This window comes from Scyliorhinus torazame, chromosome 19 (assembly GCF_047496885.1).
Source record: "Scyliorhinus torazame isolate Kashiwa2021f chromosome 19, sScyTor2.1, whole genome shotgun sequence".
NCBI lineage: Eukaryota > Metazoa > Chordata > Chondrichthyes > Carcharhiniformes > Scyliorhinidae > Scyliorhinus > Scyliorhinus torazame.
In genome coordinates, this window is record NC_092725.1 from 116305303 (window position 1) to 116332728 (window position 27426).

At 43.0% G+C, this 27426-nt stretch overlaps 1 protein-coding gene across 3 annotated transcripts in view; it reads left to right on the forward strand.

Annotated features, from left to right (window-relative positions):
- The window catches only part of frs2a (fibroblast growth factor receptor substrate 2a), a 113351-nt gene that overhangs the window by 33346 nt on the left and 52579 nt on the right, over positions 1–27426 (forward strand). The window contains exon 1 of one of the 3 annotated variants that reach the window (XM_072485087.1): positions 20519–20739. The exons of the other annotated variants lie outside the window; for them this stretch is intronic. The gene's annotated coding sequence lies outside the window, so the exon portion shown is untranslated. Of the gene's footprint in view, positions 1–20518; positions 20740–27426 lie in introns of those variants that run through there. 3 annotated transcript variants of the gene reach the window in all.

Sequence of the window (27426 nt, forward strand, 5' to 3'; positions counted from 1 at the left end):
GCATGGGTCTCACCCAAAGATGTAAAGGGTAGGTGGATTGGCCATGCTAAATTGCCCCTTAATCGGAAATGTTTTTCATGAAGTGATTCAATTATTGGATGTAACGTTCCTTGGGTTGTGCTGTGGTTGTGACAAGACGTCACGTAAATGCCATTGGTTCTTCAGATTTGGATCTTTTGCATAAGACATTTCAAGTGTGTGATATTGGAAATGTTTTCTTTCTGCCAAACTTGAGTTCCAGGTAAGACAAAGTAACCTGAATTCATTCTTTGTTTTATGGTGAAGCATATATTTTTTATTTGGATCCACAAATTCAGTGGCCTGAATATTACTGTAATATTTTCTCCGAGCTGGGAAGTGTCTTTGGCAAAGCCTGAGTTTGAATACCTTTTTGAATCTTTAGACTACTGTGCTTCAAACTGCATTCCACAAATGACAAGAGAAGCAGTCATTAAACGAAGCAGAAAGAAATTGAGAAAGGGTAGCAGTCACAGTGATGAGTACTAGAAAATGGACTAAGCAAAGTCTGTCTGTCTCAAATAGATTTCTTTGGCATGGCTGAGCTGCCTCAAAATCAGTGAAGGTTCCCACTGTTTGCATTACACTAGAAACTGCCTTGAGGGGGTCACGTGATGTGAGCTCAGGAGCGGCTGCATTTTCGGGAGCTCTGGCTCTGCTCATCTTTTAATCCTTTTTTCTTATCCTGATGCACAGCCCATAATTATATGTCCTGGTGTATATGTCCTGGCCAATTCTGGCTAGATTTTGATGAAGGGGAGCCAAGGTAATTGTTGTTTAATTGAGGGGGTTGGAGGCGGCAAGGAAGGGCCCCGGTTCACAGTGGTTTCACTGGTGAGCGGACCTACGCTTCGGTGATGTTGTTGCCATCGAGATGATGGGTTGCCATTGTGAGTGAATTTGTGGACGGCGATCTCGGCTCCCTGGCACAGATAATTGGTGCTCACATTGATGAACTGCGAGACATCCTAAAGGGAATGGACAAAGTGGAGAAGAGAATTCTGTTAGTCAATCTCCTTGGTAGGGGCTCACCTTCAGTCCTTAGAAATCCTGCTGCATGGTATGTCGAACATCCTGGTTGATTCAGGGAGATGGATCTGGACTGTATCTGTGTGCCTGACCTTTCAAGGGGAGCCGGGAACGAATTCTCGGCCGAATTTGAGAACTGGCTGCCATGCTTTCGCAGTCTCGATTTGCAGGCTGGGCGTTTTGAGTTTGATGGACCACATTGTATCTGGTCTTTTGAGACTTGGGCCGGTCGAGGATTCCGACCCTGGTCTTGCATTGTCTTGTTCTTTATATTCACTGAGAAAGGTTGGAGGAGACCGGATGCGAGGGTCTTCGCCACCCGCCAGGGCCTAGGTTTCCCACCACCGGGAATTTAGACACCGACATAGTGCAGGAGCTTTGGTGAAACTCCTGATGGATCCTGGATGTTGCAATCCTATCATGGCTTTGACCTTTCCTGGCTCCGTGGACGGTGATATTATCCTGCAATTCTTCAATAATCCTGAACTTTGTCCTCTTGTGATTATATCGCTGATTTTGTGTTATTGCCTTTTATCCTGACACGGGTGTACAATATATGAGCATAGTGGCGTTTGTCATCTGTTGCCTTGCTATGGCAAAAATCATGCTGGGTTGGTCGTATGACATGAGGGTTGTGCATTATTTATTTTATTTTTAAAAAATTGTGAGTACCCAATTCATTTTTTTCCAATTAAGTGACAATTTAGCATGGCCAATCCACCTACCCTGCACATCTTTGGGTTGTGGGAGCGAAACCCACGCAAACACGGGGAGAATGTGCAAACTCCACACGTACAGTGACCCAGAGCCGGGATTGAACCTGGGACCTCGGCGCCGTGAGACAGCAGTGCTATCTACTGCGCCACCGTGCTGCCCTGGGTTGTGCATTATTTAACTAGTTTTGTTTTTATATTTGTGCTGTAATCCTTGTTTTTACAAGTTAAGATCCTGATCCTGGCCCAACCACCTTCAGCTGCTTCATCAGTGATCTTCCCTCCAACATTAGTTCGGAAGTGAGAATGTTCGCTGACAATTGCATAATGTTCATCACCATTCGCAACTCCTCACATACCAAAACAGTCCATGCACGTACACAGGAAGACCAGGACAACATTCAGGCTTCAGCTAATATGTGGTAAGGAACATTCATGCTCCACAAATTTGTGAGACCTTGCTTATGTAAATTGGCTGCCACGTTTACTCACATTACAACAGTGATTACATTTCACTAATAATTAACCGGCCGTGGGATGCCCTTAGGATCATCCTCTTGTTTAGCGTTCTGGACAGATTAAGTACGGGAACATGAGGAAAGTCATCGCATGGGGCCAGGATTGATGCTGTGCTAGGGGTTCACCGTCTTGGTGTGTTGTCGTGAGCTCTGGAACAAGGAAAGGTGATGCATATGGGATGGCCTTAACCTCAACTGAAACAGCATTAGTAACCTTGCAGAAAAGATCGAGCAATGGGGAGGATTTAAATTAATATTCTGGGGATGGGAAAAGCACAGGCTTGAGGTGACAAAAGCAGGAGAGCAAGATTGATAAAGCAGTTGGAGTAGAAGGAAAAATACTTAGCAGTTTAGACATGGCCTATCTTGTGGTTCTGGGATCTGATTAGGTCTTGGCTAACGGCTTCTTGGAACAGAATAATCCTTGGTAAAATGGTTCTGGAATCTAATTTGTTCTGGGGTCAGTAATTTTCAATTCTGGTTTGGTATTGTGATTTCACAGAACATAAGAGTAGCTTTATGGATCTTTACTTTGGGTATTGGTTTTTAAAATGATGTAATTAAAAAATATATATATTTTGATTCTCCTTTTTCACATTTATCATATTTGCAACAACAAATAATTAACAATAACAACAAATACAATGACATTCCCCTATCCAACATTCCTAAAATGATGTAATATATATGGCAAGTTAAATAGAAGAAAAAATATGTTGTATGTAAAATTGATTCCTTGCATGTTTGTATATAACAGTGAAGGCTATCTTGCACTCATTTTGAACTGTGTTTGCACTGGAGATCTTTGTATCCATTACCACAATGAACATCCCTTCAGAGATTAAGAGGAACATTCATTAGTTGTCTTGGCTAAATACGCTGAATAATTGATTTAAAGTTACAAAGTAAGGTTTTGGCTCTTTTTCAGAAATATGATGCATTGTACTGTGTTTTAGGAGAAGGTGTCCGAATGAAGCTATTTGTTCTCCAAAAGACATTTTCAACTGTTACTGCTGGAGTATATTGAATGGTAAAATAAAGGGGTAGCACAGTGGTTAGCACAGCTGCGTCATAGCTCCAGGGTCCCAGGTTTCATTCCGGCTTGGGTCACTGTCTGTGTGGAGTCTGCACATTCTCCCCGTGTCTGTGTGGGTTTCCTACGGGTGCTCCGGTTTCCTCCCACAGTCCAAAGATGTGCAGGTTAGGCGGATTGGCCATGATAAATTGCCCTTCGTGTCCAAAAAGGTTCGGTGGGGTTACTGGGTTACGGGGATAGGGTGGAGGCATGGGCTTAAGTGGGGTGCTCTTTCCAAGGGCCGGTGCAGACTCGATGGACCAAATGGCCTCCTTCTGCACTGTAAATTCTATAAAATGTAAACTATTAAAAGTGTCTGTCTGCATAGTCCTCACTATGGGTTGAGTCAAATTATATTTTTTTAAATAGCAAAAAATTTTCTTCAATTGGAATTTTTAAAAAAACATTTGTTCATGGGATGTGTGAGTGAGTATCTCTTGGCTAGCCCAGCATTTATTGCCCATCCTTAATGCCCTTCAAAAGGTGAGCTGCCTTCTTGAACAGTCGCAGTCCATGTGGTGTCGGTATACTAAGAGCTGTTTGGAAAGGAGTTCCAGGGTTTTGTCTCAGCAACAGCGAAGGAACGGCAATACATTTCCAAGTCCGGATGGTGAGTGGCTTGGAGGGGAACTTTCAGGTGGTGGTATCCCCAGGTATCTTCTGCTCTTGTCCTTGCATGTGGTCATGAGTTTGGAAGGTGCTGTCTAAGGAACCCTGGTGGGTTCCTGCAGTGCATTTGTAGATGGTACACACCCCTGCCTCTGGTTAAAAGGTAGTGGAGGGAGGGAATGTTTGTGGATAGATGCTAATCAAGTGGGTTGCTTTGTCCTGGATGGTGTTGACTGCTTTGTGTTGTTGGAGCTACACTCATCCAGGCAAGTGGAGAGTAATCCAGGTAAAAAGGCACCGTTTCCTTAGCCGGAGATGACCATAGACTGCTTTCCCCTTTGAGAGGGGGAGTTGACTGGTGTTGATTTAACCTGTGGATCACCACACCTCAGGCGAGGTTGAGAAGGCGGGGCCTTCATGAATAACCTCAAGCGGTACGGGAATTGAGCCCGGCGTTGCTGACCTTGCGCTGCATCAGTTGTCTAGCCAAGTGAGCTAAACAGGCTCCCGGAGAGTAATCCATCACACTCTTGACTTGTGCCTTGCAGATTGTGGACAGGCTTTGGGGAGTTGAGGTATTGGATACAGTGGATTTTAAATAGTTGTTTGGTACCGAATGGCCGCCTCTGCACGATAAATTCTATGATTCTATGTTGTTGAAGCTTTTTTTCATTCAGGACAGAATTGCAAGAATACCAAACTTAAAAGGGAACAACAATTTATACTGCATTAGAAAAGGATGCTGATTGGCTGGCAAGTAGACTGGTCAAGGTGTTGCCTGGCGAATTCCCAAAGTTTTTGTTTAGTTGAAAAAGGTCCAATTCTTGGACATGTTCTTTTTGTTTACAGAGGACAGACTCATGCGTGTAAAAATACGTAGTTTCCAGCAAACATAAGTGAGCCCTGCTGTGAGCCTGACCGGTAATCTAATAATCTTTATTAGTGTCACAAGTAGGCTTACATTAACATTGCAATGAAGTTATTGTGAAAATCCTCTAGTTGCCACACTATGGTGCTTGTTCAGGTGCACTGAGGGAGATTTCAGAAAGTCCAATTAACCTAACAGCATGCCTTTCAGGATTGCTTGGGAAACCAAGCAGGCATGGAGAGAATGTGCAGACTCTGCACAGACAGTGACCCAAGCTTGGAATCGAACCCGGGTCCCTGGCGCTGTGGAGAAATGGTACTAACCACTGTGCTACGGTATATTGGTTGTTGCCGATTGTTCATTGGGTGCTGCCCACATCTAATATTGGACACTATGTTCTGAGTTTGGTAAGCATGGGTTTGTTGAGTACGATCCATACTCTCACTGCTGCGAAGAGCCGAAGGGACATGCTGTTCGATACAATCCACCAGTTATTGGGAGTGACAGTCTACACACTAGCATCACACCAGAACTGAAATTCACACACCGAATTATAATTTCTGGAATAGGCAAAAATGTCTTCATGGCTTGACAGCATCAGACTTTTAGTAGAGAATACCACACATGTTGCTACTACATCGTAGCGGCATGAAACGGCTAGCTTCACCTGCTGTTCAAATTCTTGAGACATTTTGTCCTTCCATGGTACTCTGAGGCAGACTGGGAATTTTTCCGGAACAGAGGTGGAGGCCTTACACCCATTCATCAGTTTGTGCGATTTGCACCAAAAAGTGATCTGATCTGGGTAGCCATTATCTCACAGGATAGTTGTCATGCATCCTATTTCAGCATCAAGCTTGCATGCTGAACAAATGATTTGGGCCTGTTGCTAACTTTTGGTTGGTTCAATTGGCTCTGTTTTATAACCTTTGCTCTCGAGTCGCCAGGTATCTTTATCATACCGCCACGAGGTTCAAGTTCAAGTAATGATCAATAACTCTATACACCAATTAGTAAGATTCAAATCAAAGCACATTTATTATACACAGTAAAAGCTACTTCTACAACTAACAGGCCTATACTTAGCTTCGGACTGGCCCACCAGGTCAGGGGAACGACCCTTGGTTTTTCACATTGCAACATCTCAACCAGAGTTGACTTGCCTGGCTTGAATTTAAACAAAAACTTGCGAATAACTTGCCAGGTGCATTCGGGTTCTGAGTCTGCAGGATTCGAAGTTGGTACGGACTGGTAGCTAGGAGCGCCTATCTCGTAGCGAGCGTTGACTTAAGACTTACTGGCTTTTGGCGGCGGCTGAACCGGTCACTGTCAAGGGTTGGTTCGCGTTGCTGAGTGACCCGGTAAAGAAGAACGATTTGAACTTGGGGGCTTAACTTTATAGTCCCCAGGGGCTTCCCGCCTTTCGGGGCGGACCCTGTACCTGGTTCCAAGTGATTGGACTTCGTTCTAATCGCTTGGTTCGATTTCTCCAATACTGGAGCGGTTCTCTGATCGATGGGCGGTCTTGAGGTGTCCGTTAACCTCTTTTGTGTTGGCTCCTGCTGGCGCCAGGGAGTCTGGCTTGGCTTTGTTTATCCCAAATGTTTCGATTGTACCTGGGGATCGCTCATTAGTATGTAGATGGCTGCTACATTATTATGCAGATGGCTGCTTGTAACAATGCTGTCTGGGCTTTTGCAGAGTTTAATACACAGTAAACTTGCACCTGCTAGTTTCTGCCTGTGTTGGCTGAATTTCTCTGCAGCATTTGCTATTCTCCATTTTGCGTCGGGAGTTGGCCAACCCAGGTGGCTACAGGCCTTATTGATGAGGTTACCAATAAGGCCAACTCTCTTGCACATGGAACTGTAGTCCCAATGCATATATTGAATTCACGTGCTGGTGTGATGTCAGTTGTATAGGCCACATTTCCCAACAACTGGTGGTTTGAATCAAACAGCATGTTTCTTCAGCTTTCACAACAGGCAGATTGTACTCCACCAGCCTGTGCTTTCAAAACTCAACACAAGATCCAACATTAGATGTGATTCTTTAATTGGGCAGCACTTGTTTAACAATCCTGAGTATGCTAATAATTTTGCTAACAACCAGTTCAAAATTATTAGTTGAGCTCGCAATGGGCGAGGCTTCTGGCCTCTGTAAAAAGAAAGAACATGTACAGGCATTGCACCTTTTTCAACTAAAAAACTTGTCGGACACTGTTTCCCTTTGGTATTTCACATTGCAACATCTCAACCAGAGTTGACTTGCCTGGCTTGAATTTAAACAAAAACCTGCGAATAACTTGCCGGGTGCATTCTCCATGGCAATACCGTAACGAATCAGGGCCCACTTGCCAACCAATCAGCATCCTTCTCTCATGCAGTTGGAATTGATGGTCCCTTTGGAGTTTGGCATTCTTGCGAATCTGGCCTGATGAATGCAAGATTAAAAGCTTCAACAGCATGTCTCTTTTTACAATGATGCACAGTGGACTTTATTCTATTTTGTGGGAACTTCATGAGAACATGTAACTTTACCATTCAAAATCATTTCTGCACTAAGCAACTGCAGCCATAATATAGTGAAAATGTTATAGATATTTGGGCAAACATGCTTGAGGATAGTCAAATGCAATTTTTCTTGACATTCTATTTACAAAGTTATTTCCAAGTTAACTATCCAGCTCTGGATTAGTTTCTGTGTCTCAGTCATAAGACTTGGACTACTTTAGAACCATGGCCAGCATAAACATGGCAATAGGATGAACACTTTTAAACTGCTACCTATTGCTAGAATGCATTGTCAAGCAGGATACTTAGAAACTCATTTGATCAGGCAGAATCAACACGCTTGCGGAAAGAAAACTGTGTTGACTTAATTTAGTAGAGATTTTTGATGAAGTAACAAGCAAGGTAGATAAAGGGCGACCTATAGATGTGGTGTATTTGGATTTCCAGAAAGCATTTGATAAGGTGCCACATCAAAGATTGCTACACAAGATAGGATTACCTGGTGTGGTGCAGACTTGACTAAACAGTCGACCCCAACTGGATGTGGCCTGCAAAGCCCCTCTATGTATCCGCTGGAGCTAGTTTTTAAAATGCTGGTAAAACAGGTAGATTGCAGCCACCGCACATCATCACATTCTTTCACCAACTTTCAGTGGGTAATGACGAGTGAGAATAAGCCTGACACACACTTGCACGCATGCACAGACACATACTCTGCTAATTTTCATTAACTATTTTTTAATTTCACAATGTCTTGCTATGACATTGCTTTATTTTAGCTCAGCATGTTTTGTTTTTATAATAGCTTAACCTTTTTCAAAATTCAGTTGAATGTTATACCCAACCATATCTTTCTCAAGGTTGCTCAGAGGCCCCTTGAATGAGAAAAAAATTAAAGTGTGCCCCCCCCCCCCCACCCCCAGCAAAAAGGTTGGACAAGCCTGATATAGGGAGTAACGTATTTGCACGGATAAAGAATTGGTTAACTAACAGGAGGCAGAGAGTGGGGATAAATTGATTTTTGGGAGGGTTTGCAAGCTGCAAACAGTGAAGTGCCACAGGGTTCAGTGCTGGGGTTTCATTTATTTGCAATCTACACCAATGATTTGGATGAAGGGACCAAAAGTATGGCAACTAAATTTTACTAATGGCACCAAGGTAGGTAGAAAAGTAAATTGTCAAGAGAGTCTGCAAAGGGATGTAGACATGACAAGTTAGTAGGCATGATGGAGTATAATGTGGAAAAATGTGAACTTGTCCACTTTGGCAGGAAGAATAGAAAAGCATCGTATTATTTAGATGGAGAAAGATTGCAGAACACGGTGGTAGAGAGAGATTTGGGTGGCCTGGAACATGAATCACAAAACGTGCAGGTACAGCAAGTGATTAGGAAGCAGATGGAATGTTGGCATTTCAAGAGGAATTTGATATAAAAGTAGGGACGTTTTATTGCAGCTGTACACGGGGTATTGATGAGACCACATTGAGTACTGTACATGGATTTGGTCCCCTTATTTGTAAAAAGATATAATTATGTTAGAAGCAGTTCAGAGAAAGTCCACCAAACTCATTCCTGAGATGAAGGGCTTATTATTTATGAAGAAAGGTTGAACAGGCTGGACCTTTCTACATTGGAGTTTAGAGAATTAGAGGTGATGATATTGAAACATGTAAGATTCTGAGGGGACTTGATAGGGTGACCGAGAGGATGTTTCCACTTGTGAGAGAGGCCATAACCAGGGCCACAGTTTAAAAATAAGGGGTCTACCATTTAAGATAAAAGGTGAGGAGAAGTGTTTCTCTCAAAGTGTGGTTTGTCTGTGGAATTCTCTTTCGTAGAAAGCAGTGAAGGCTGGATCATTGAATTTATTCCTGTGATTATTCCTCTCTCCAGTCGCACTGTCTGGGCCTGTAAAGACTTAATTACCTGCAAAGACTCGCATTCAAAGTATCAAAATTGCATCATTGACTTTGTCTATATATGTGTTTGTGGAACACACCTCTTCACTCACCTGAAGAAGGAGCAGCGCTCCAAAAGCTAGTGATTCCAAACAAACCTGTTGGACTTTAACCTGGTATTGTAAGACTTCTTACTGTGCCTACCCCAATCCAACGCCGGCATCTCCACATCATTAATTTATTCAAGGCAGAGTTTGACAGATTTTGGATTGCCAAGAGAGTTGAGGCCTATAGGCAGACAGCAAAGTGGAGTTAAGACGACAACCAGATCAACCATATTGAATGGCGAAGCAGACGAGGTCTAAATGGCCTACTCCTCCTGGATCCTCTGTTCCTGTATTTGTTAGAATGTGTTGACATCTGGACTGAAATCAGGATCATTTTTGGCACATGGTTGCATTGCTTTATCATTGTGGTAATACCAGGTATTGCAGTACCTGAGAGGTGGATGCCCATTGCCTAGTCCTAGGAGTCTACCATTGGCTAACGCACATAGCTCCGCCCTGAGAGGCGGGGTATAAGAACCAATGCCGTCCCAGCAGCCTTCACTTTCTGTATCGAAGCTGCTGGGTACAGTTCTAGCTGATTAAAGCCGATTAGTATGACTATCCTTGTCTCGAGAGTAATTGATTGTGCATCAATCATTAAGTCCTTTTGTGGGCTCAGTGACCTGTTTCTATGCTCCATATTCCAAGTAAATGACAATAATTATCAGTAACAATACTGGGATCGTATCAGAATCTTGGAAACATGCAAGATACATTTTTGTACTTTAGGCTCACAAACCTCTCTGTAGCATTGCTGTTTCTTAAGGAATGAGGATGGGGCTAATCAATATGAATGTGTAGAAAGATTCATGAAGATCTAACATTCTGTCCAAATGATGCGATGCATCTCTGGCTGGCTTGTTTTGGACTATATATTTTTCGGCTCGTCGTTTGAGAGATTCTGATGGTAGTTAATGCACATCAGTCAATTCTATTGACTTTGTTATGGTCTTTGACTTGGCCAGTACACTAGGAGAGTCCACGGGATGGTTAGTGCTTCAGCTGATTCTGTGACCACCATATTTTTGCAGTCAAAATAATGAGTGCCTGCTGTTGTTCTTCCAGGATACTGAGGACTCACTTTCTGTGACTTTGTTTCTCTCTCTTTACTCTTCTGCAATTCTTCACAAAGCCTTCTCTCAGCTCATTATGCCTAACCTAATAGTACCTGGATGCTTTACGCTAGTTGGACAGCCCAAAGGTTTTAGGCCTTTACTTTCTCTCATTTGTACTTTCTCTCATTTGTCCATTTGTGACCTAGCAGTATCTCTTTGTTTTCAGGTACAGGTGATATCTGTTTTTTCCCCCACATTTCTCACTTTTCTAAAAGCTCCTGCTTCTATATTTTCTTTAGCTTGGGGGAGGTAGTGGCATAGTGGTATTGTCACTGGACTAGTAATCTAGAGACCCAGGGCTATTCTCTGAGGACCTGGGTTTGAATCCCACCAGGGTGAAATTTGAATTCAATAAAAATAAATCTGGGATTAAAAATCAAATGATGACCATGAAATCATTGTCGATTGTCGCAAAACCCATCTGGTTCATGAATGTCCTTTAGGGTAGGAAATCTGCCACCCGTACCTGGTCTGGCCTATATGTGACTCCAGACCCACAACATTCACGACACCCATATGTCGTGAATGAATTGAATTTTGCTATATTCCTGACCTGTAAATATATTACTTGCAGTATTGGTGCCATCTGTGGACTTTTGTATGCCCTTTAAAGCCATGCTAAGTTACACATGTTTGGAGAGTTTGACCTGGTGCAATACGTTGATTCCACATTCCAATATTTCTGGATTATAGGCCCCCTGTCCAAATGTGCACACTTTATATGGACGGCAGAAAATGAGTTAGTTGGGTATTCTTTCCCTTCTTAAGATGTGTTTGATTCTGTTTCTTCACGAGGGAGCAAATGCTAAGCAGCAGGCAGTGTGTTCAATGGTTCAATGTTGATAATTATTAGGGTCACTACACTGCGGAAGGGCAAGAGGTGAGAAAGAGTTATCCTAACTGACAGGGAGCTTGTTTTCCATATCCCTAAAGGATGTTGGAAGACCCTCTCCAGATATTGGAGCAGTTTTCACATCTTCACTGATTTGGGCATTGTAGAGTTGTTGAAATAGAGTTGTTTGCACAAAACAGGAAATTGATGGTCACATGAGAGGGCAAGAGTTCAACTTTTTAAAAACTAAATTTAGAGTACCCAAATCATTTTTCCAATTAAGGGGCAATTTGGTGTGGCCAATCCACCTAGCCTGAACAACTTTTTGGGTTGTGGAGGCGAAACCCACGCAAACACGGGGAGAATGTGCTAACTCCACACGGACAGTGACCCAGAGCCGGGATCGAACCTGGGACCTCGGCGCCATGAGGCAACAGGGCTAACCCACTGCGCCATCGTGCTGCCCGCAAGTGTTCAACTTGAGGTCAGAGAAATTAATTGGAATGTGGGTGATGAACCAGCAATGAAGAGAAGTAGATTATCCAGCACAAACATAGCCCATTCTTCAGAATTTTCTACATGCTTTCTTTCCCATGCTCTCTTATTCTAGAACAAAATTAAGGTTTTCTTAATGTGCTGATCTATTCTGCTTTAGTATCTTTTTGTTTTAAATTTAGAGTATCTAATTCATTTTTCCAATTAAGGAGCAATTTAGTGTGGCCAATCCACCTACCCTGCACATCTTTGGGTTTTGGGGGCGAAACCCACGCAAACACTGGGAGAATGTGCAAACTCCACATGGACAGTGACCCAGAGCCGGGATTGAACTGGAATCTCGGTGCCGTGTGGCAGCAGTGCTAACCACTGCGCCACCGTGCCACCCCCTGCTTTAGTATCTTGCAAACATTTTTAATACAATTGAAAAGCTTCTCTAGATCTGGAAATTACCAAGAATCTGCCTTTTCTCCCTCCCCTACCCCACCCCGGCAGGTTTTATGAAGATGAGTGCAAGAAATGCAAAACTGTACTCTGATTCACACCCCTCACCATGGGCGGGATTCCCCGAAATGGAGACAGAGTGTTCGCGTGAACGCCGTCGTGAACGGCCCCTATCCCGACCGATTCAGGGCCCGATAATGGGCTAGGACCGGCGCCGCATCATTTACACGCGCCAAGCCTTGGCGCCGCGTAAAGGCGCCGCCGCATACATGACGCGGCCGGCGCCGCATAACTGGCGTCACCCGCGCATGCGTGGGTTGGCCGGCGCCAACCCACGCATGCGTGGTTGCCGTCCTCTCCGGGTCCGCCCCGCAAGAAGATGTCAGACGGATCTTGCGGGGCTGCGGAAGAAAGGAGGCCCTCCTTCAGAGAGGCCGGCCCGACGATCGGTGGGCACCGATCGCGGGCCAGACCCCATTTGAGGCCCCCCCCGGTGCAGGACCCCCCAGCGTTCCCGCGCTGTTCCCACCGGCAGCGACCAGGTGTGGACGGCACCCGGAGCAACCCGCCATTTTGGGCTGGCCGCTCGTCCCATCCGGGCCTGACAGTAGCAGGGGTGCCGGAGAATCACCATTTTGGGTGTCTTGGGCGAAACTCCGGCCTGCGCCGCCCGGAACTCGACGGGCCATTCTCGCCGCTTGGGAGAATCGCGGGAGGGCGTCGGACCGGCGTCGCGGGAAAATTTGGCGACCCAGGAGATTCTCCCAACCGGCGCGAGAGCGGAGAATCGTGCCCCATTTCTTCGGATACATAATATCCATTTGATTCCTTACTGGAAAATATTAAGGACAAACATTTGAACTTATTAATGGCTGGCTGAATATTTTTGGGGCGATGACTGTGTTGAGCAAAGAAACAAACTGATATAAAGGTCTGGATTGGAATCCTTTGCTGGAAGATATGCCCGGACCAAGGCAAACATGTACGGTTTAACAGTATATTTTTAATAATGGTAGGTCCATTGTATCAGCCCCACGGAACTCATTTCTTCCTATCTTACTCCATCTTGTCTCCCCTTGTCCACTCTTTTCCTCCTTACATTCGTGATTCCTCTGACGCCCTACATCACATCAACAATCTCCAGTTCCCTCTCTCCAACCACTTCATTTCCATGATGGGTGTCCAATCCCTGTATACCTCCACCTCCCACCAGGAGGGTCTGAGGGCTCTCCGCTTCTTCCTGAGTGGAGGTCCAAACAATCTCCGTCCACCACCGCTCTTCTCCACCTGGCTGAACTTGTTCTCTCACTCAACAATTTCTCTTCTTTCACTTTTTGCGAATAAAAGGTGTGGCCATGGGTTCCTGCATGGACCCCAGTTATTTGTCAGCTATGTGGAACACTCCTTATTCCAATGCTACGCAGGCTCTCTCCCACAACTCTTTTTCCATCTATATATTGATGTCTGTATCGGTGCTGCTTCATGCTCTCATCCAGACCTGGAAACATTTCTCGATTTTGCTTCCAATTTCCACCCCTCTTTCACCTTTTAAGTGATCTATCTCTGATACTTCCCTTCCTTGACATCTCTATCTCCATTTCCAGTGATAGCTACAGTATAATATCTAACAGATTTTCCCTTTCTCAGTCAGCCAAACTGACTCGCAACATTGACTCTGTTCTCTCTCCCTATACATTCTGCCAGACCTGCTGAGTTTTCACAGCATCCTCTGGTTTTTTTTAAATTTAGAGTACCCAATTCATTTTTTCCAATTAAGGGGCAATTTAGCATGGCCAATCCACCTACCCTGCACATTTTTGGGTTGTGGGGGGCGAAACCCATGCAAACACTGGGAGAACGTGCAAACTCCACACGGACAGTGACCCAGAGCCGGGATCGAACCTGGGACTTCGGCGCCGTGAGGCAGCAATGCTAAACATTGCGCCACCGTGCTGCCAGCATCCTCTGTTTTTAACGAACTGCTTCTGTTTAGGCATCATTTGGTTTTTGTATTTTGGGTTTTCCAAAGTTGCTTATGTTTGTTTTGACTTTAGATTGCCAAGGGATTACAATGCGTAATGATTGAATGATACTTTACTTGTTGACCTTTCTTTATATGAATCAATTGTGAACAGGAAGACATTTCATGTACCCCTTTCCCTAAGAACGTTTTGGAGAAGGTGGCAGATTCCCTGTGCCATTGCTCACAAATAAAAATGTTTAAAAACAAAAGACTGCATAAAAGTGTGCCTATATGAGCATTCTCCGGTGAATGACTCCCAAATGTGCCCATATGACTAATTAAAAGATTTCAACTGCATTCTTGGGTTGTGGCCGTTGCTGGCAAAGTCGGTATATATTGCCCATGCCTAATTGCCCTTGAGAGGGTGGTAGTGAGCCACTTCCTTGAACTGCTGCAGTCTGTGATGAAGGTACTTTCACAGTGCTGTTAGGTAGGGAGTTCCAAAGTTTTGACACCGTATGATGAATGATCAACTTTATATTTCCAAATCAGGAAAGTGTGATTAGAAGTGAACTTGGAAATGGTGGTGTTCCCATGTGCCAGCTGCCCTCATCTTTCTGGCTGTTAATGATTGCTGTTTTGGGAGTTGTTATTGGAGAAGCTGTATCGGGCACCTTGTAAATGTTGTACATTGCAGCCATTGTACTCCAATGATGGAGAAGGTAACTGTTTAAGGAGGTGGATGGAGTGACAATCAAGGAGGCTGCTTTGTCCTGGATGGTGTTGAACTTCCTGTGTTTTTGGAACTGGGCTCATCCAGATAAATGGCGAGTATTCCATCACACTCCTGACTTGTGCTTTGTCGATGGTGGACAGGCTTTTGGGAGTCATTCACCGGAGAATGCTCATTAGCGTGCTCACCCCATTTCTGACCTTTATGATGGAAGAATAGTCATTCATGAAATGGCTGAAGATGGTTAGACTTTGTCCTGAGGAGTTCTTCAATATGTTCCCTCCAGCAAGCGCTGACTGCCTCCCTGTCCTTGATCTCTCCACCATGGCCAGCTCTCAATGCAGTGAGCCCTTCAGTGCTTGGGTTGTGACGTGCCTAATCGGAAGATCAGATGCTGCTTCTCCAGCTTGTGCTTCACTGAAGCATTGCAACAGGCCAAGGATGGACATGTGAACATGAGAGCATGATGCTGAGTTAAAATGGCAAGCAACAGGAAGGTTCGGATGATGCATGCGGGCTGAGCAAAGGTGTTCGGCAAAGCGGTCACCCACTCTCCCGAATGTCAAGCTACCCACATTGGGAGCAGCAAATACAATAAACCAATTTGAAGAAGGTGCAAATGAAACACTGCTTAAACGGAAAGGAGTGTTTGGAGCATTGAACAGTCAGGAGGTAAAAGGGGCAAGTGTTGCACCTTCCGTGATTTCAAGGGAAGGTACTGTGGGAAAGGGATGGGGAGTTGGGTGTGATGGAGTGGACTGGGATGCCACCGAAGGAGCGGTTCCTGCGATTAATCTGTGCGACAGAACTCGCAATTTTGAGACGAGTCCCCAGAGTCAGTGAGGGAAAGTTTGCTGGGTTAATTGCAAAATCAGTGCCTGGGTTAGAACATAGAATATTACATAGAACATTACAGCGCAGTACGGGCCCTTCGGCCCTCGATGTTGCGCCGACCTGTGAAACCACTCTAAAGCCCATCTACATTATTCCCTTATTGTCCATATGTCTATCCAATGACCATTTGAATGTCCTTAGTGTTGGCGAGTCCACTACTGTTGCAGGCAGGGCATTCCACGCCCTTACTACTCTCTGAGTAAAGAACCTACCTCTGACATCTGTCTTATATCTATCTCCCCTCAATTTAAAGCTATGTCCCCTCGTGCTAGACATCACCATCCGAGGAAAAAGGCTCTCACTGTCCACCCTATCCAGTCCTCTGATCATCTTGTATGCCTCAATTAAGTCACCTCTTAACCTTCTTCTCTCTAACGAAAACAGCCTCAAGTCCCTCAGCCTTTCCTCATAAGATCTTCCCTCCATACCAGGCAACATTCTGGTAAATCTCCTCTGCACCCTTTCTAATGCTTCCACATCCTTCCTATAATGCGGCGACCAGAATTGCACGCAATACTCCAAATGCGGCCGCACCAGAGTGTTGGATAGCTGTAACATGACCTCATGGCTCCTAAACTCAATCCCTCTACCAATAAAAGCTAACACACCGTACGCCTTCTTAACAACCCTCTCAACCTGGGTGGCAACTTTCAGGGATCTATGTACATGGACACCGAGATCTCACCGAGATCTCTAATGGTAAGAATCTTACCATTAGCCCAGTACTCAGTCTTCCTGTTATTCCTTCCAAAATGAATCACCTCACACTTTTCTGAATAAACTCCATTTGCTACCTCTCAGCCCAGCGCTGCAGCTTATCTATGTCCCTCTGTAACTTGTATCCTTCCGCACTGTCCACAACTCCACCGACTTTAGTGTCATCTGCAAATTTACTCACCCATCCTTCTACGCCCTCCTCCAGGTCATTTAGAAAAATGACAAACAGCAGTGGCCCCAAAACAGATCCTTGTGGTACACCACTAGTAACTGGACTCCAGTCTGAACATTTCCCATCAACCACCAACCTTTGTCTTCTTCCAGCTAGCCAATTTCTGATCCAAACTGCTAAATCACCCTGAATCCCGTGCCTCCGTATTTTCTGCAGTAGCCTACCATGGGGAACCTTATCAAATGCTTTACTGAAATCCATATACACCACATCAACTGCTTTACCCTCATCCACCTGTTTGGTCACCTTCTCAAAGAACTCTATAAAGTTTGTGAGGCACGACCTACCCTTCACAAAACCGTGTTGACTATCTCTAATCAAATTATTCCTTTCCAGATGATTATACATCCTATCTCTTATAAACCTTTCCAAGATTTTTCCCACAACAGAAGTAAGGCTCACTGGTCTATAGTTACCGGGGTTATCTCTACTCCCCTTCTTGAACAAGGGGACAACATTTGCTATCCTCCAGTCTTCTGGCACTATTCCTGTAGTCAAAGATGACTTAAAGATCAAGGCCAAAGACTCAGCAATCTCCTCCCTAGCTTCCCAGAGAATCCTAGGTTAAATCCCATCCGGCCCAGGGGACTTACCTATTTTCACACTTTCCAGAATTGCTAACACCTCCTCCTTATGAAGCTCAAGCCCTTCTAGTCGAGTAGCCTGAATCTCAGTATTCTCCTCGACAACATTGTCTTTTTCCTGTGTGAATACTGACGAAAAATATTCATTTAGCACCTCTCCTATCTCCTCGGACTCCAAGCATAACTTCCCACTACTGTCCTTGACTGGCCCTACTCTTACCCTAGTCATTCTTTTATTCCTGACATATCTATAGAAAGCTTTAGGGTTATCCTTGATCCTACCTGTCAAAGACTTCTCATGTCCCCTCCTGGCTCTTCTTAGCTCTCTCTTTAGGTCCTTCCTAGCTAACTTGTAACTCTCGAGCGCCCTAACTGAACCTTCATGTCTCATCTTTACATAAGTCTCCTTCTTCCTCTTGACAAGTGTTGACTGCTTTAGTAAACCACGGTTCCCTCACTCGACCACTTCCTCCCTGCCTGACAGGGACATACTTATCAAGGACACGCAGTAGCTGTTCCTTGAACAAGCTCCACATTTCCATTGTGCCCATCCCCTGCAGTTTTCCTCTCCATCCGATGTATCCTAAGTCTTGCCTCATCGCATCATAATTGCCTTTCCCCCAGATATAACTCTTACCCTGCGGTATATCCATCACTAAAGTAAACGTAATCGAATTGTGGTCACTATCATCAAAGTGCTCACCTACCTCCAAATCTAACACCTGTCCTGGTTCATTACCCCGTACCAAATCCAATATGGCCTCGCTTCTCGTTGGCCTATCTACATACTGTGTCAGGAAACCCTCCTGCACACATTGGACAAAAACGGACCCATCTAATGTACTCGAACTATAGCGTTTCCAGTCAATATTTGGAAAGTTAAAGTCCCCCATAACAACTACCCTGTTGCTTTCGCTCCTATCCAGAATCAATTTTGCAATCCGGGATGATGCCGGGTACTTGTGCTTTGTTACAACTGAATGACTGCGCTTCTTCAGAAGAACCAACCATTTTGTTGTTTCTCATGTATGTCTAAGGATGGCCGATTTCCTCCCCTAAAGCAGCATTAGCAAACAACAATGGTCACCATTGCCGATACTTTGTTCCAGACTTTTAAAAATATTATTAACTGGACTTATTTTCACAGGCCTCTGTTAGCTATTTTAATCCCTTATGCTCCCATTCTCCTTTGTAACTAAAATTGTGGCATACACCTGGCAGTCCCCTCAGTATGTATTTATTCATTTTCATTTGGATTGTGGTTGCTGCAATTTTACCGTTCTCCAAATTGTGTTTGTTGCACCAACGAGATTACACTGAAAGTATCAGTTTACGCAATGAGACAGTCGCTGAAGAGTGGTGTAGTGGAGAAACCGGAGATTGAGAGTGGGTGTGTTTGGAGTGAGAGGTCAAGGAGAGATTATTGGCATGGGGTGTGAGAGTGGCCGTACAGAAGTGAGATGGAAGAGCTATTACTATTCAAAAACTATCTAACGTTTTCCCGCCTGGGAAATGCACAAACAATTTAGTTTGTCGAAAATGTAATGGAGCCATGTTTGATCATTTAGATGGATGACTAGGGGCTTTTCACCGTAACTTCATACTTGTGACAATAAGAGTTTATTATTATTATTACCAGTCAGATTGCTACCTGGCAACTTAGTTTCATTGTGTTCAATAATATACAAGATGTATATCATAGTATTGAAGATGTGTCTTCTGGTATAAGAATCTGATGTATTGTCATTACCAGCATGGATTTGAGATGGCATGAAGTATGTATAAAAAAGGTTATAACAAAGGATATTTTTACATGCCTTTTATATCTATGTACTGAATAAGTATTAATTTTGCAGAAATTCATCATAGTTGCCGAGAGGTGCAGTGGTGTGTGGAAGGAGTGTTATAGGGCAATATGTCAAACTTGCTGAGTATTAATTCTTTTCTAATTTGTCAGATTTAACTCCCTTCTGTAAAGAACCTTTACCTGACTTTTGTTTTAAATCTGGTGGTATTAAATTGGTCAGAACAATTGTTCATTCACCAACTTGTTAAAGAGGTGATTTAATAGACTAATTAATTATTATTATTATAATATAAGAATGTTTTCTTAGTAAAGAAAGTCTTATTTTTCTTCACTATATGGAATAAATAGTTGATTGAAGACCAGTACAGACCTGCTTTGATTTAAATTTGAATTCAAATGTGTAATGGAGTGAGTCTAAAATTACCATAATTATGGTTTGAAGCAAATATATTTTTCTTCCAGAATAAAACATGTTTACTTAACTGTCTGAAATCAATGGCAGAACATTATTTACCTTACTGTATAATTTAACATCACCTTTGAACTTAATATGGCTAATCATAATGTTCGCATGAGATTTCAAATGAAGCTAAATAACATCAAAAGAAAATCTGGCTTTATCCTGAAGTTGCGCATGTTTTTTTCTAAAAAAAAAAAAAAGATCAATTAAAATATCAAACCAAATCTGTGCAAGGTTTTTTTTAAATATAATTTTAAAAAATAAATTTAGAGTACCCAATTCATTTTTTCCAATTAAGGGGCAATTTAGCGTGGCCAATCCATCTACCCTGCACATCTTTGGGTTGTGTGGGCGAAACCCACGCAAACACGGGGAGAATGTGCAAACTCCACACGGACAGTGACCCAGAGCCAGGATCGAACGTGGGACCTCGGCGCGTGAGGCAGCAGGGCTAACCCCCTGCGCCACCGTGCTGCCCAATCTGTGCAAGGTTTACCTCCAACAATTCATTGCAGGAACCATTTTTGTCACATCTAATTTCAAGTGGATAGGTTAGATCTGTAGTCTCTTGCAAAAATTTGGGAGGAAAGAAAATGTCTAATTTTGAATAAATCTCTTTGTATTTCAGATTTCCAGCATCTGCAGTTTTTTTCCCCAAAAAAGAGCAATATTTTTCAACAAAATTTGAGAATTGGTGACACAATCATTTTGGATCAAACATTCCAGTGAAGTTATTGTTTCACCTTATTTTCTCTGGTTGGATCGGTTGCCCGTGGAATGTAGAGTATACTGTACCTTCATTCAAAGATTTGGAACAGGCAGCTGCTAATGACACCATCCTTGTTGTGTTGCATATTTTAGCCACATATATCTTTGGGTTTGATCTGAAAAAGGTTTGAGTCACTGCCTTAATAGTTTCTGACATGGTCAGAGCAACTCCAGCTATTTTCCCACAAAATAAATTGGTTGCAGTGCTTAAACAGAAAGCAAAACACCCCAGATGTTAGATCTTTGGACGAAGGGGAAAAAGCTGGAAAAACACGGCAGGTTAAGCAGCATCTGTGGCAAAATAGAAGTCAGTCAGTCAGCGGTCCAGGTCTTAACGCTTGCTGAGGTAAACCAGGTTTCTTTTAATATAAAGCTGTCATTTATCTTTGATTACAGGTTGGGTGTACTCTTTCCTGACTCGTGCTGTGCCTTTTAAGCTATTTTTACAATAACATTTTATCACACAACATGAATTTGCTGATTTGAATGAAGAATTAAAGTAGAAAACAGCATGGAATGAATTGGACACGTTCGGCACAACCCATATAAATATTCAAAATAGGATAGGGCAGGGAAGAACTTGAGCAAAATGAAGTGAGTTTCCAATAATACATCTTGAATTCCAAAAAGTTTTTCCTGTTAATGTGTACAGTGTGGTAAACTCAATCCAGAGTTTACAAAAATAGAACTTGGATGAGATTTGTTGTAAAATGCAGCTGCTGTTATTTATGGATTATTACAAACATTGACTCTTTCTTGGTTTTAAGCAGGGACATTGAGGGAGTGTTGGTGGCTAAGATGGTATTTTTGTTTCTATTTGTTCAGTTCATTTTCATTAATAGGAATTGCACCTCGAGGGTTGAGATTTTCTGCCTGAGGCCAGGAACAATTCTATAAGCTTCAGCTAGTTTTGCCATCGTGATGTGCCGTCACCAGACCTTGCTTCCAGAGAGCAACACCATTCACAGCTCTCCTTTATAAATTGGACTCTAGAAGTGAGCTGGGCTTTACTTTTACACATGGAATGAAAATGCTGGCTCCATACATTTGCATAAGTAAAATTGACTTGCTTATCCCCAACAATCTAGTCACACGGCCACTTTTTTAAGGAAATGAGCTGCCCATCGATTAGTGGAACTGAGGCTCGTCTGCCATGGGAGAGCGGGGTGTCTGCAATCCTCTGCACTTCAATGCTCTGAATGTGCCTTTTATACCTTTTAAAACCAGCAGGATTCCAGTTTTCCTAGTAAAGTCTGCTCAAACAACACTCAAATCCCAAAACAGTTAGAATTCATATTTAGCGATGTGGTGGAAGGTTCTGACAGCAGTGTCAACAGGGGTTACTTTGAGGGCTCGCGTTGCCATTAGGAACAGGCAGAGAATGTACTTTGCCAACAATCACAAATCCTGGCATCTTTTTTTCTCAGCAATTCATTTCCAAGCTAGACACGACTGCATGCGCAGTCTATGTAGCAGGGCAGTATATTTGACCTGAGATTTAAGGAGATGCAGCCTTTTCGTTTTGGTGTCAATTGTGACCCGAGCTTGGCTTAAACTAGGCCCCTGTCTAGTTTCTGAAAAAATGATGTGGGAGTTGAAGTAAACTCTTGGCCCTGTTTGAAGTGATACAAAAGTTCAGATGCTGGCGTAGACAGCTTTAAAAGACCAGCTGGTCATAATAGGAGTGCTTGGTTGCCAAGGTTACCGTGGTTGTTAGCAAAAGAATGCAGCCAAGAGGGCAAGTTCTTGATGTGTGAGCTGAAGGAAGGAATTTGGTGTGATCATGCATCAGCCCTTCTAATCACACAGTCAAAGAAAGCTGTGTGGGTGTAATGCACAAACTACAAGCCTGCGCACTGGGTCTTGTGTGTGGTTATAGTATTTTTTTTCTCTCTCTCAAATGAGCCGGCAGGCTGACAGCACACTTTCTTCAAAAGCTGGCTTTTATTCACTGCAACCAGACAGAGACTGTTGTAGCTGGACTGTGTAATTCTGTTGAATAGTCTTCACCTGGTGACTGACTGACTGACGACGCTCCTTGGCCATTTGATGAAAGCAGGAGCAGTGGAAGCACTTTGTTCCAAAATACAAGTTTAATGATACTGCCTCCCTCCTATGCTATGGTTCTATGACACAATTGCATTCCCAGTGTATACCTTGCTTTAGCCGTGGTCTGTAAATCATTGTTGCAAAACCTTGGGTTCCAATACAGTGATGTTATGGCTAATTAGTCAGAAGCTGCATGGGCAAATGAGTCACAGGTCTGCTGTCACGGGGAGTGAAAGGAATGAGAACGCAAGTCTGGTTGCTGAAGTTCCACACTGCTTATATGTTGGCTTTGTTAAAATGTTCTGAAATTCTGATGTGAGCATGAATTGAAGAACCACTTTCCTAACACATATAGGATCTGCTGTGAAACCTCACTGAGCCATTCCCTGCTGTTAAAAGGCAACTTTCTAGTGTTGACAGCTGGTGGTATAAACACATTCCTAATATTCATGTCACCGTGGCCAGAGCGAAGAAAGCTGCAGTTGAATTCGGTGATAAGTGTGGGTGAGCATGTGGAGTTATCTTTTGAACTGTGCCCACAAGAATTTTAACTTTAAACTGTCAGAGATAAAACTATGCTGGCTAAATGTTCCGCATTCTGCTTTTGAGAGCTGTGTGCTATTTACCATTTACTAAGTGACCTGTGATGGGCAGTAGTGAATGAGTCAGTTGACTTCCAAGTGGTAAACTTAACGAATGATCTCAGATTGACCATTTGGAAGGAGCATGGTATTTTTTCCAGGTAAAATCATCCTGACTGTTCCCACCAACCTCACTCACAATGTGCCATTTTAGAAAGTTGAAAAAGCCATTTTGGTGGGGGTGGCGCAGACGTGAAGAAATTCCCAGAAATCATGTAATAATCCAGTGGTGTTGCTGATTTGGCATTTTAAAAGCTTCACCTATTCATCGCTATTCATTTGAAACTTTCAGCACTCCTCCCTTATAATATGCTGACCTGTATACCCTTAATCCTGCCTGGCTCAGATATGAGTGCATCCTGGTTCTGCCTGAAGGATTATGGATTGTACAATGAGGCTGTACTGCAGGTTCTGAGCTGCATCCTATGAATATGTGGCCTAATATATCTTTGACCCATAGTACTGTTTGAGTGGATGACTAGATCTTCCCAAGCATCAGAACATAAGAATATAAGAACTAGGAGCAGGAGTAGGCTATCTGGCCCTTCGAGCCTGCTCCTCCATTCAATGAGATCATGGCTGATCTTTTGTGGACTGAGCTCCACTTTCCCGCCCAAACACCATAACCCTTTATTTCTTTATTCTTCAAAAAAATATCTATCTTAATCTTGAAAACATTTAATGGAGGAGCCTCAACTGCTTCACTGGGCAGGGAATTCTATAGATTCACAACCCTTTGGGTGAAAAAGTTCCTCCTAAGCTCAGTCCTAAATCTACTTCCCCTTATTTTGAGGCTATGCCCCCTAGTTATAGAATCACAGAATTTACAGTGCAGAAGGAGGCCATTCGGCCCTTGGAGTCTGCACTGGCCCTTGAAAAGATCACCCTACCTAAGCCCACACCCCCACGCTATCCCAGTAACCCCACCTAACCTTTTTGGACACTAAGGGCAATTTAGCATGGCCAATCCACCTAACCTGCATATCTTTGGACTGTGGGAGGAAACCGGAGCACCCAGAGGAAACCCACGCAGACACGGTGAGAACATGCAGACTCCGCACAGGCAGTGACCCAAGCCGGGAATCGAACCTGGGACCCTGGAGTTGTGAAGCAACTGTGCTAACCACTGTGCTACTGTGTTGCCCGTCGGGCACTTTGGTCGCCTTTCCTGACCAAGTACTTATCCGTGTGTTTGCAGGTGGCAGTTTATTCCCTATTCTCATTCTGGAAATGCACCATCACTGATTTAGTACCCTACATCGAGTCATTCTTGGTAGAATATTGAAAGAAACCAGATTCTTGGGTTCTGTAGATGCAGCTGCTCCTGATAGTGGGAGCGTTTGCACCATGCAGGCCAATCCTATGCATGTGCATCCCAGCTCATTTCACTTCCTTAGTTTGTGTTGAAGACGCAATGAGACTTTCAAATTGGCTGCTGATCAGTCATAATGCAGACTATTATTTTGCCATGTAATCTTGACATTAAAAATTCCATTTGAACCAAAACTGCGCACACAGTAAAATGTGCCAAGTGTTACAGGTTCCAGCAAGATAATGGTGACTAAGAATCTTCTGGAAGAAAACGGTCACACTGGTGACCTAAATGATGGTTGAATTAAGGTCTGAATTAATTTAAATCGAGCATTCTGCAAAGTTGCAGACTGAAACAGCTACACAGTATCAAATATCAAAAGTAGTTTCCCAGTGGAAAGTGCTTTTGTAGGGGTACTTTCAAGTGAATTAAATTGTTTCTAGGAATTGGTCCAGGAACAATTATATTCTCTCTGCAGTGCTAGCTGATGATTAGTACCAACAGAAAAAAAAACATTTCCTAAGCATGGTTCTTCGAACTGGATAAGAAGTTGCACAAAACTGTTTTGGTAAAGATAAGTATGTCAGAAGAGAAAAAAGTAAAACAGGGGAAATAATTAGACTAGAAATTAAATTTCTGACTTGTGCTCTGTCATGTTGTTGAAGTGGAGGTATTTCTCAGAAGTCAAGGTGACACCACTTACTAAAGTACCAACACTTTGTGTTGCTGAACCCCAATATCACACACTGTTGTGGGGAGATGCTTACCGTTTAGCAAGCATAGTAACAACTGCTTTCTTGCTCTTTTGCCTGCAAGAGCTAAGTGGCCTGAGAAATCCATGTGGACCAGAACTAAAATGGATGGGCCTCTTACCATTACATCAGTAAAAGTAAACTCAAGTTTCATGGTGCAGTCCTAAACTCTTTTTAGGCCAAGATTGTTGTTTGGAGTACAGGTTCCAATTCAAACTGGTTATGTGTGTGTTTTTGTTTCAACGTCTTACTAATGGCAACCCTGCATATTACCACCGATGTCTAATATTTTTAAATGATCATTCATGCTTTTTAAATCCAGTTGTGAAAAGAAATCTGATCTGACTTATGTGATGATGCGCAGGAATTAAATACTGTCTAGTTCCAGCATATTGTGAAACTTCCTCAATAACTATCGCACCAATGTGCCTCAACTCTACCCTCAGAAGAACACCCCTCTACCTAATCTGAGTGACATTTTTCCATGTTTCACACAAAGCTGTCATGTACCTCAAGAGATTGTAAATAGGGGAAGTGCTGTGCATTAAGAATTGGACTAAGATGACTGAACTCTCCATATTTAGCCTACACAGTTGTATAGGGAAGACTTTCATTCAATTACTCGAGGCTGGATTTGAACATTTTTGCAAAATAGGAAAGATCAGTGTCTAACTAATTGTGTCACTTAGTCTTCAACACTTATCTTTTTTTGTTTTAGTTTACGATGCTCTAGTAGTATAAAATCTTATTTAATGTGTGTGTGTGTATATTGTGCCAAACCTTTATCATATTGGTAAAGCATTTTTAAAAATTATAATGTTACGTTCACTTAACAGCTTGCATTTCTATATTACCTTCAATGCAAGTGTTCCAAGGCATTGATAAGAGTGTTATTAAATAAATGTTGACACCGAGCCATATAAGAAGATATCAGGACTCATGACCAAAAGCTTGGTTTTAAGAAACAATCTAATGGAGGGGAAAGAGGAGTAATAAGAGAATTCCAGAGTTTGGGACCTCAAAAGCTGAAAGCACAGCTGTCAATGACAGAGTGACTAAAATCATGGTGTGCAAAAAGCTAGAAATAGAGCAGTACAGAGCTTGGAAAGCTGTAGGGCCAGAGGAAATTACAGAGATGGGGTAGGATGAGATCAGAGAAGGATTTGAAAATAAAGCCGAGATATGCCCGGGGACACTTCTGTTTTGGTGAGTCTGGGAGTGGTGGATGAACGGGGCTTGGGAATTAAGATACAAGAAGCAGAGTTTTGGAAGGGGGTTTTCACCAGCATCTAAGCTGAAAATGGGGTGGGATTGGGTGATGTTACAGTGGTGGATGTAGATGGGCTTGGTGATGGTGAGAATATGTGGTTGGAAGCTCACATTAGGGTTAGCTATGGTCTCAAAATTGTGAATGGTCAGGGAGTGGTATGAAATCGGTGGCTAGTTTTGGAGTTTTGTGGTGGGGACTGAAGACAATGGCTTTGTCTTCACGATATTCAATTAGAGTAAATATCTGCTAGTCGAGTGTGGGGGGACACAGTCTGATAATTCAGAGGCTGGAGAGTCAAGGATCGATCCTTCGGGGAAATCCAGAGGCAACGGTGCCAGAATCACTAGGCAATTTTCTATACTGAAGTGCACTTCAATTCTGTACTGTTCAACACGTATCTATTTGTAGTCATAAAAGTTATTTGTATTGTACCATGATTTTTCCTCTTTGGACAAGTCTGACAAAAATCATAATGGAAAATTATTTCTCAGACCTGGACTTCTGAATATCAATGTCCTCCAGGCTAGTAAAATGTTTCTCGACAAGTCAAAAACCCTTTTGCAGCTATGCAAAGGCAAATGACAAAGGGGTGGGGCAGTGAAGGAAAGGGCCTGTTCTTGAAGACGATGCTAATGTAATACTGTACTGTTCAATATTTGAAAATTTCTGTCGGTGCTGTGAAAGAGAAATGTGTCAACATTTTCAAAGCTTTGACATAATCTCTGTAGATATCTGAGTCCTATGAAAAGGGTTTGAAATATTTATGTTTTCGCAATTGAAGGCAAAACAGCAGGTCAGAGTTCATTCCATCACATCAATGGAAAAAACAAAAGGAGCTTCAAGATGCTTTTTCTGTTGTATTTGTTAAGTGAGCCCACGAAGTATTTGAATAGATTTACTAGCACCATGCACTCTGTGGAATTTAAATGTTGCCAAGATACATTTCGGTTTTTCCACATATTTATTAATACAGTGTCTATAAATAAAATGCTTACTGTGTTTAATAATT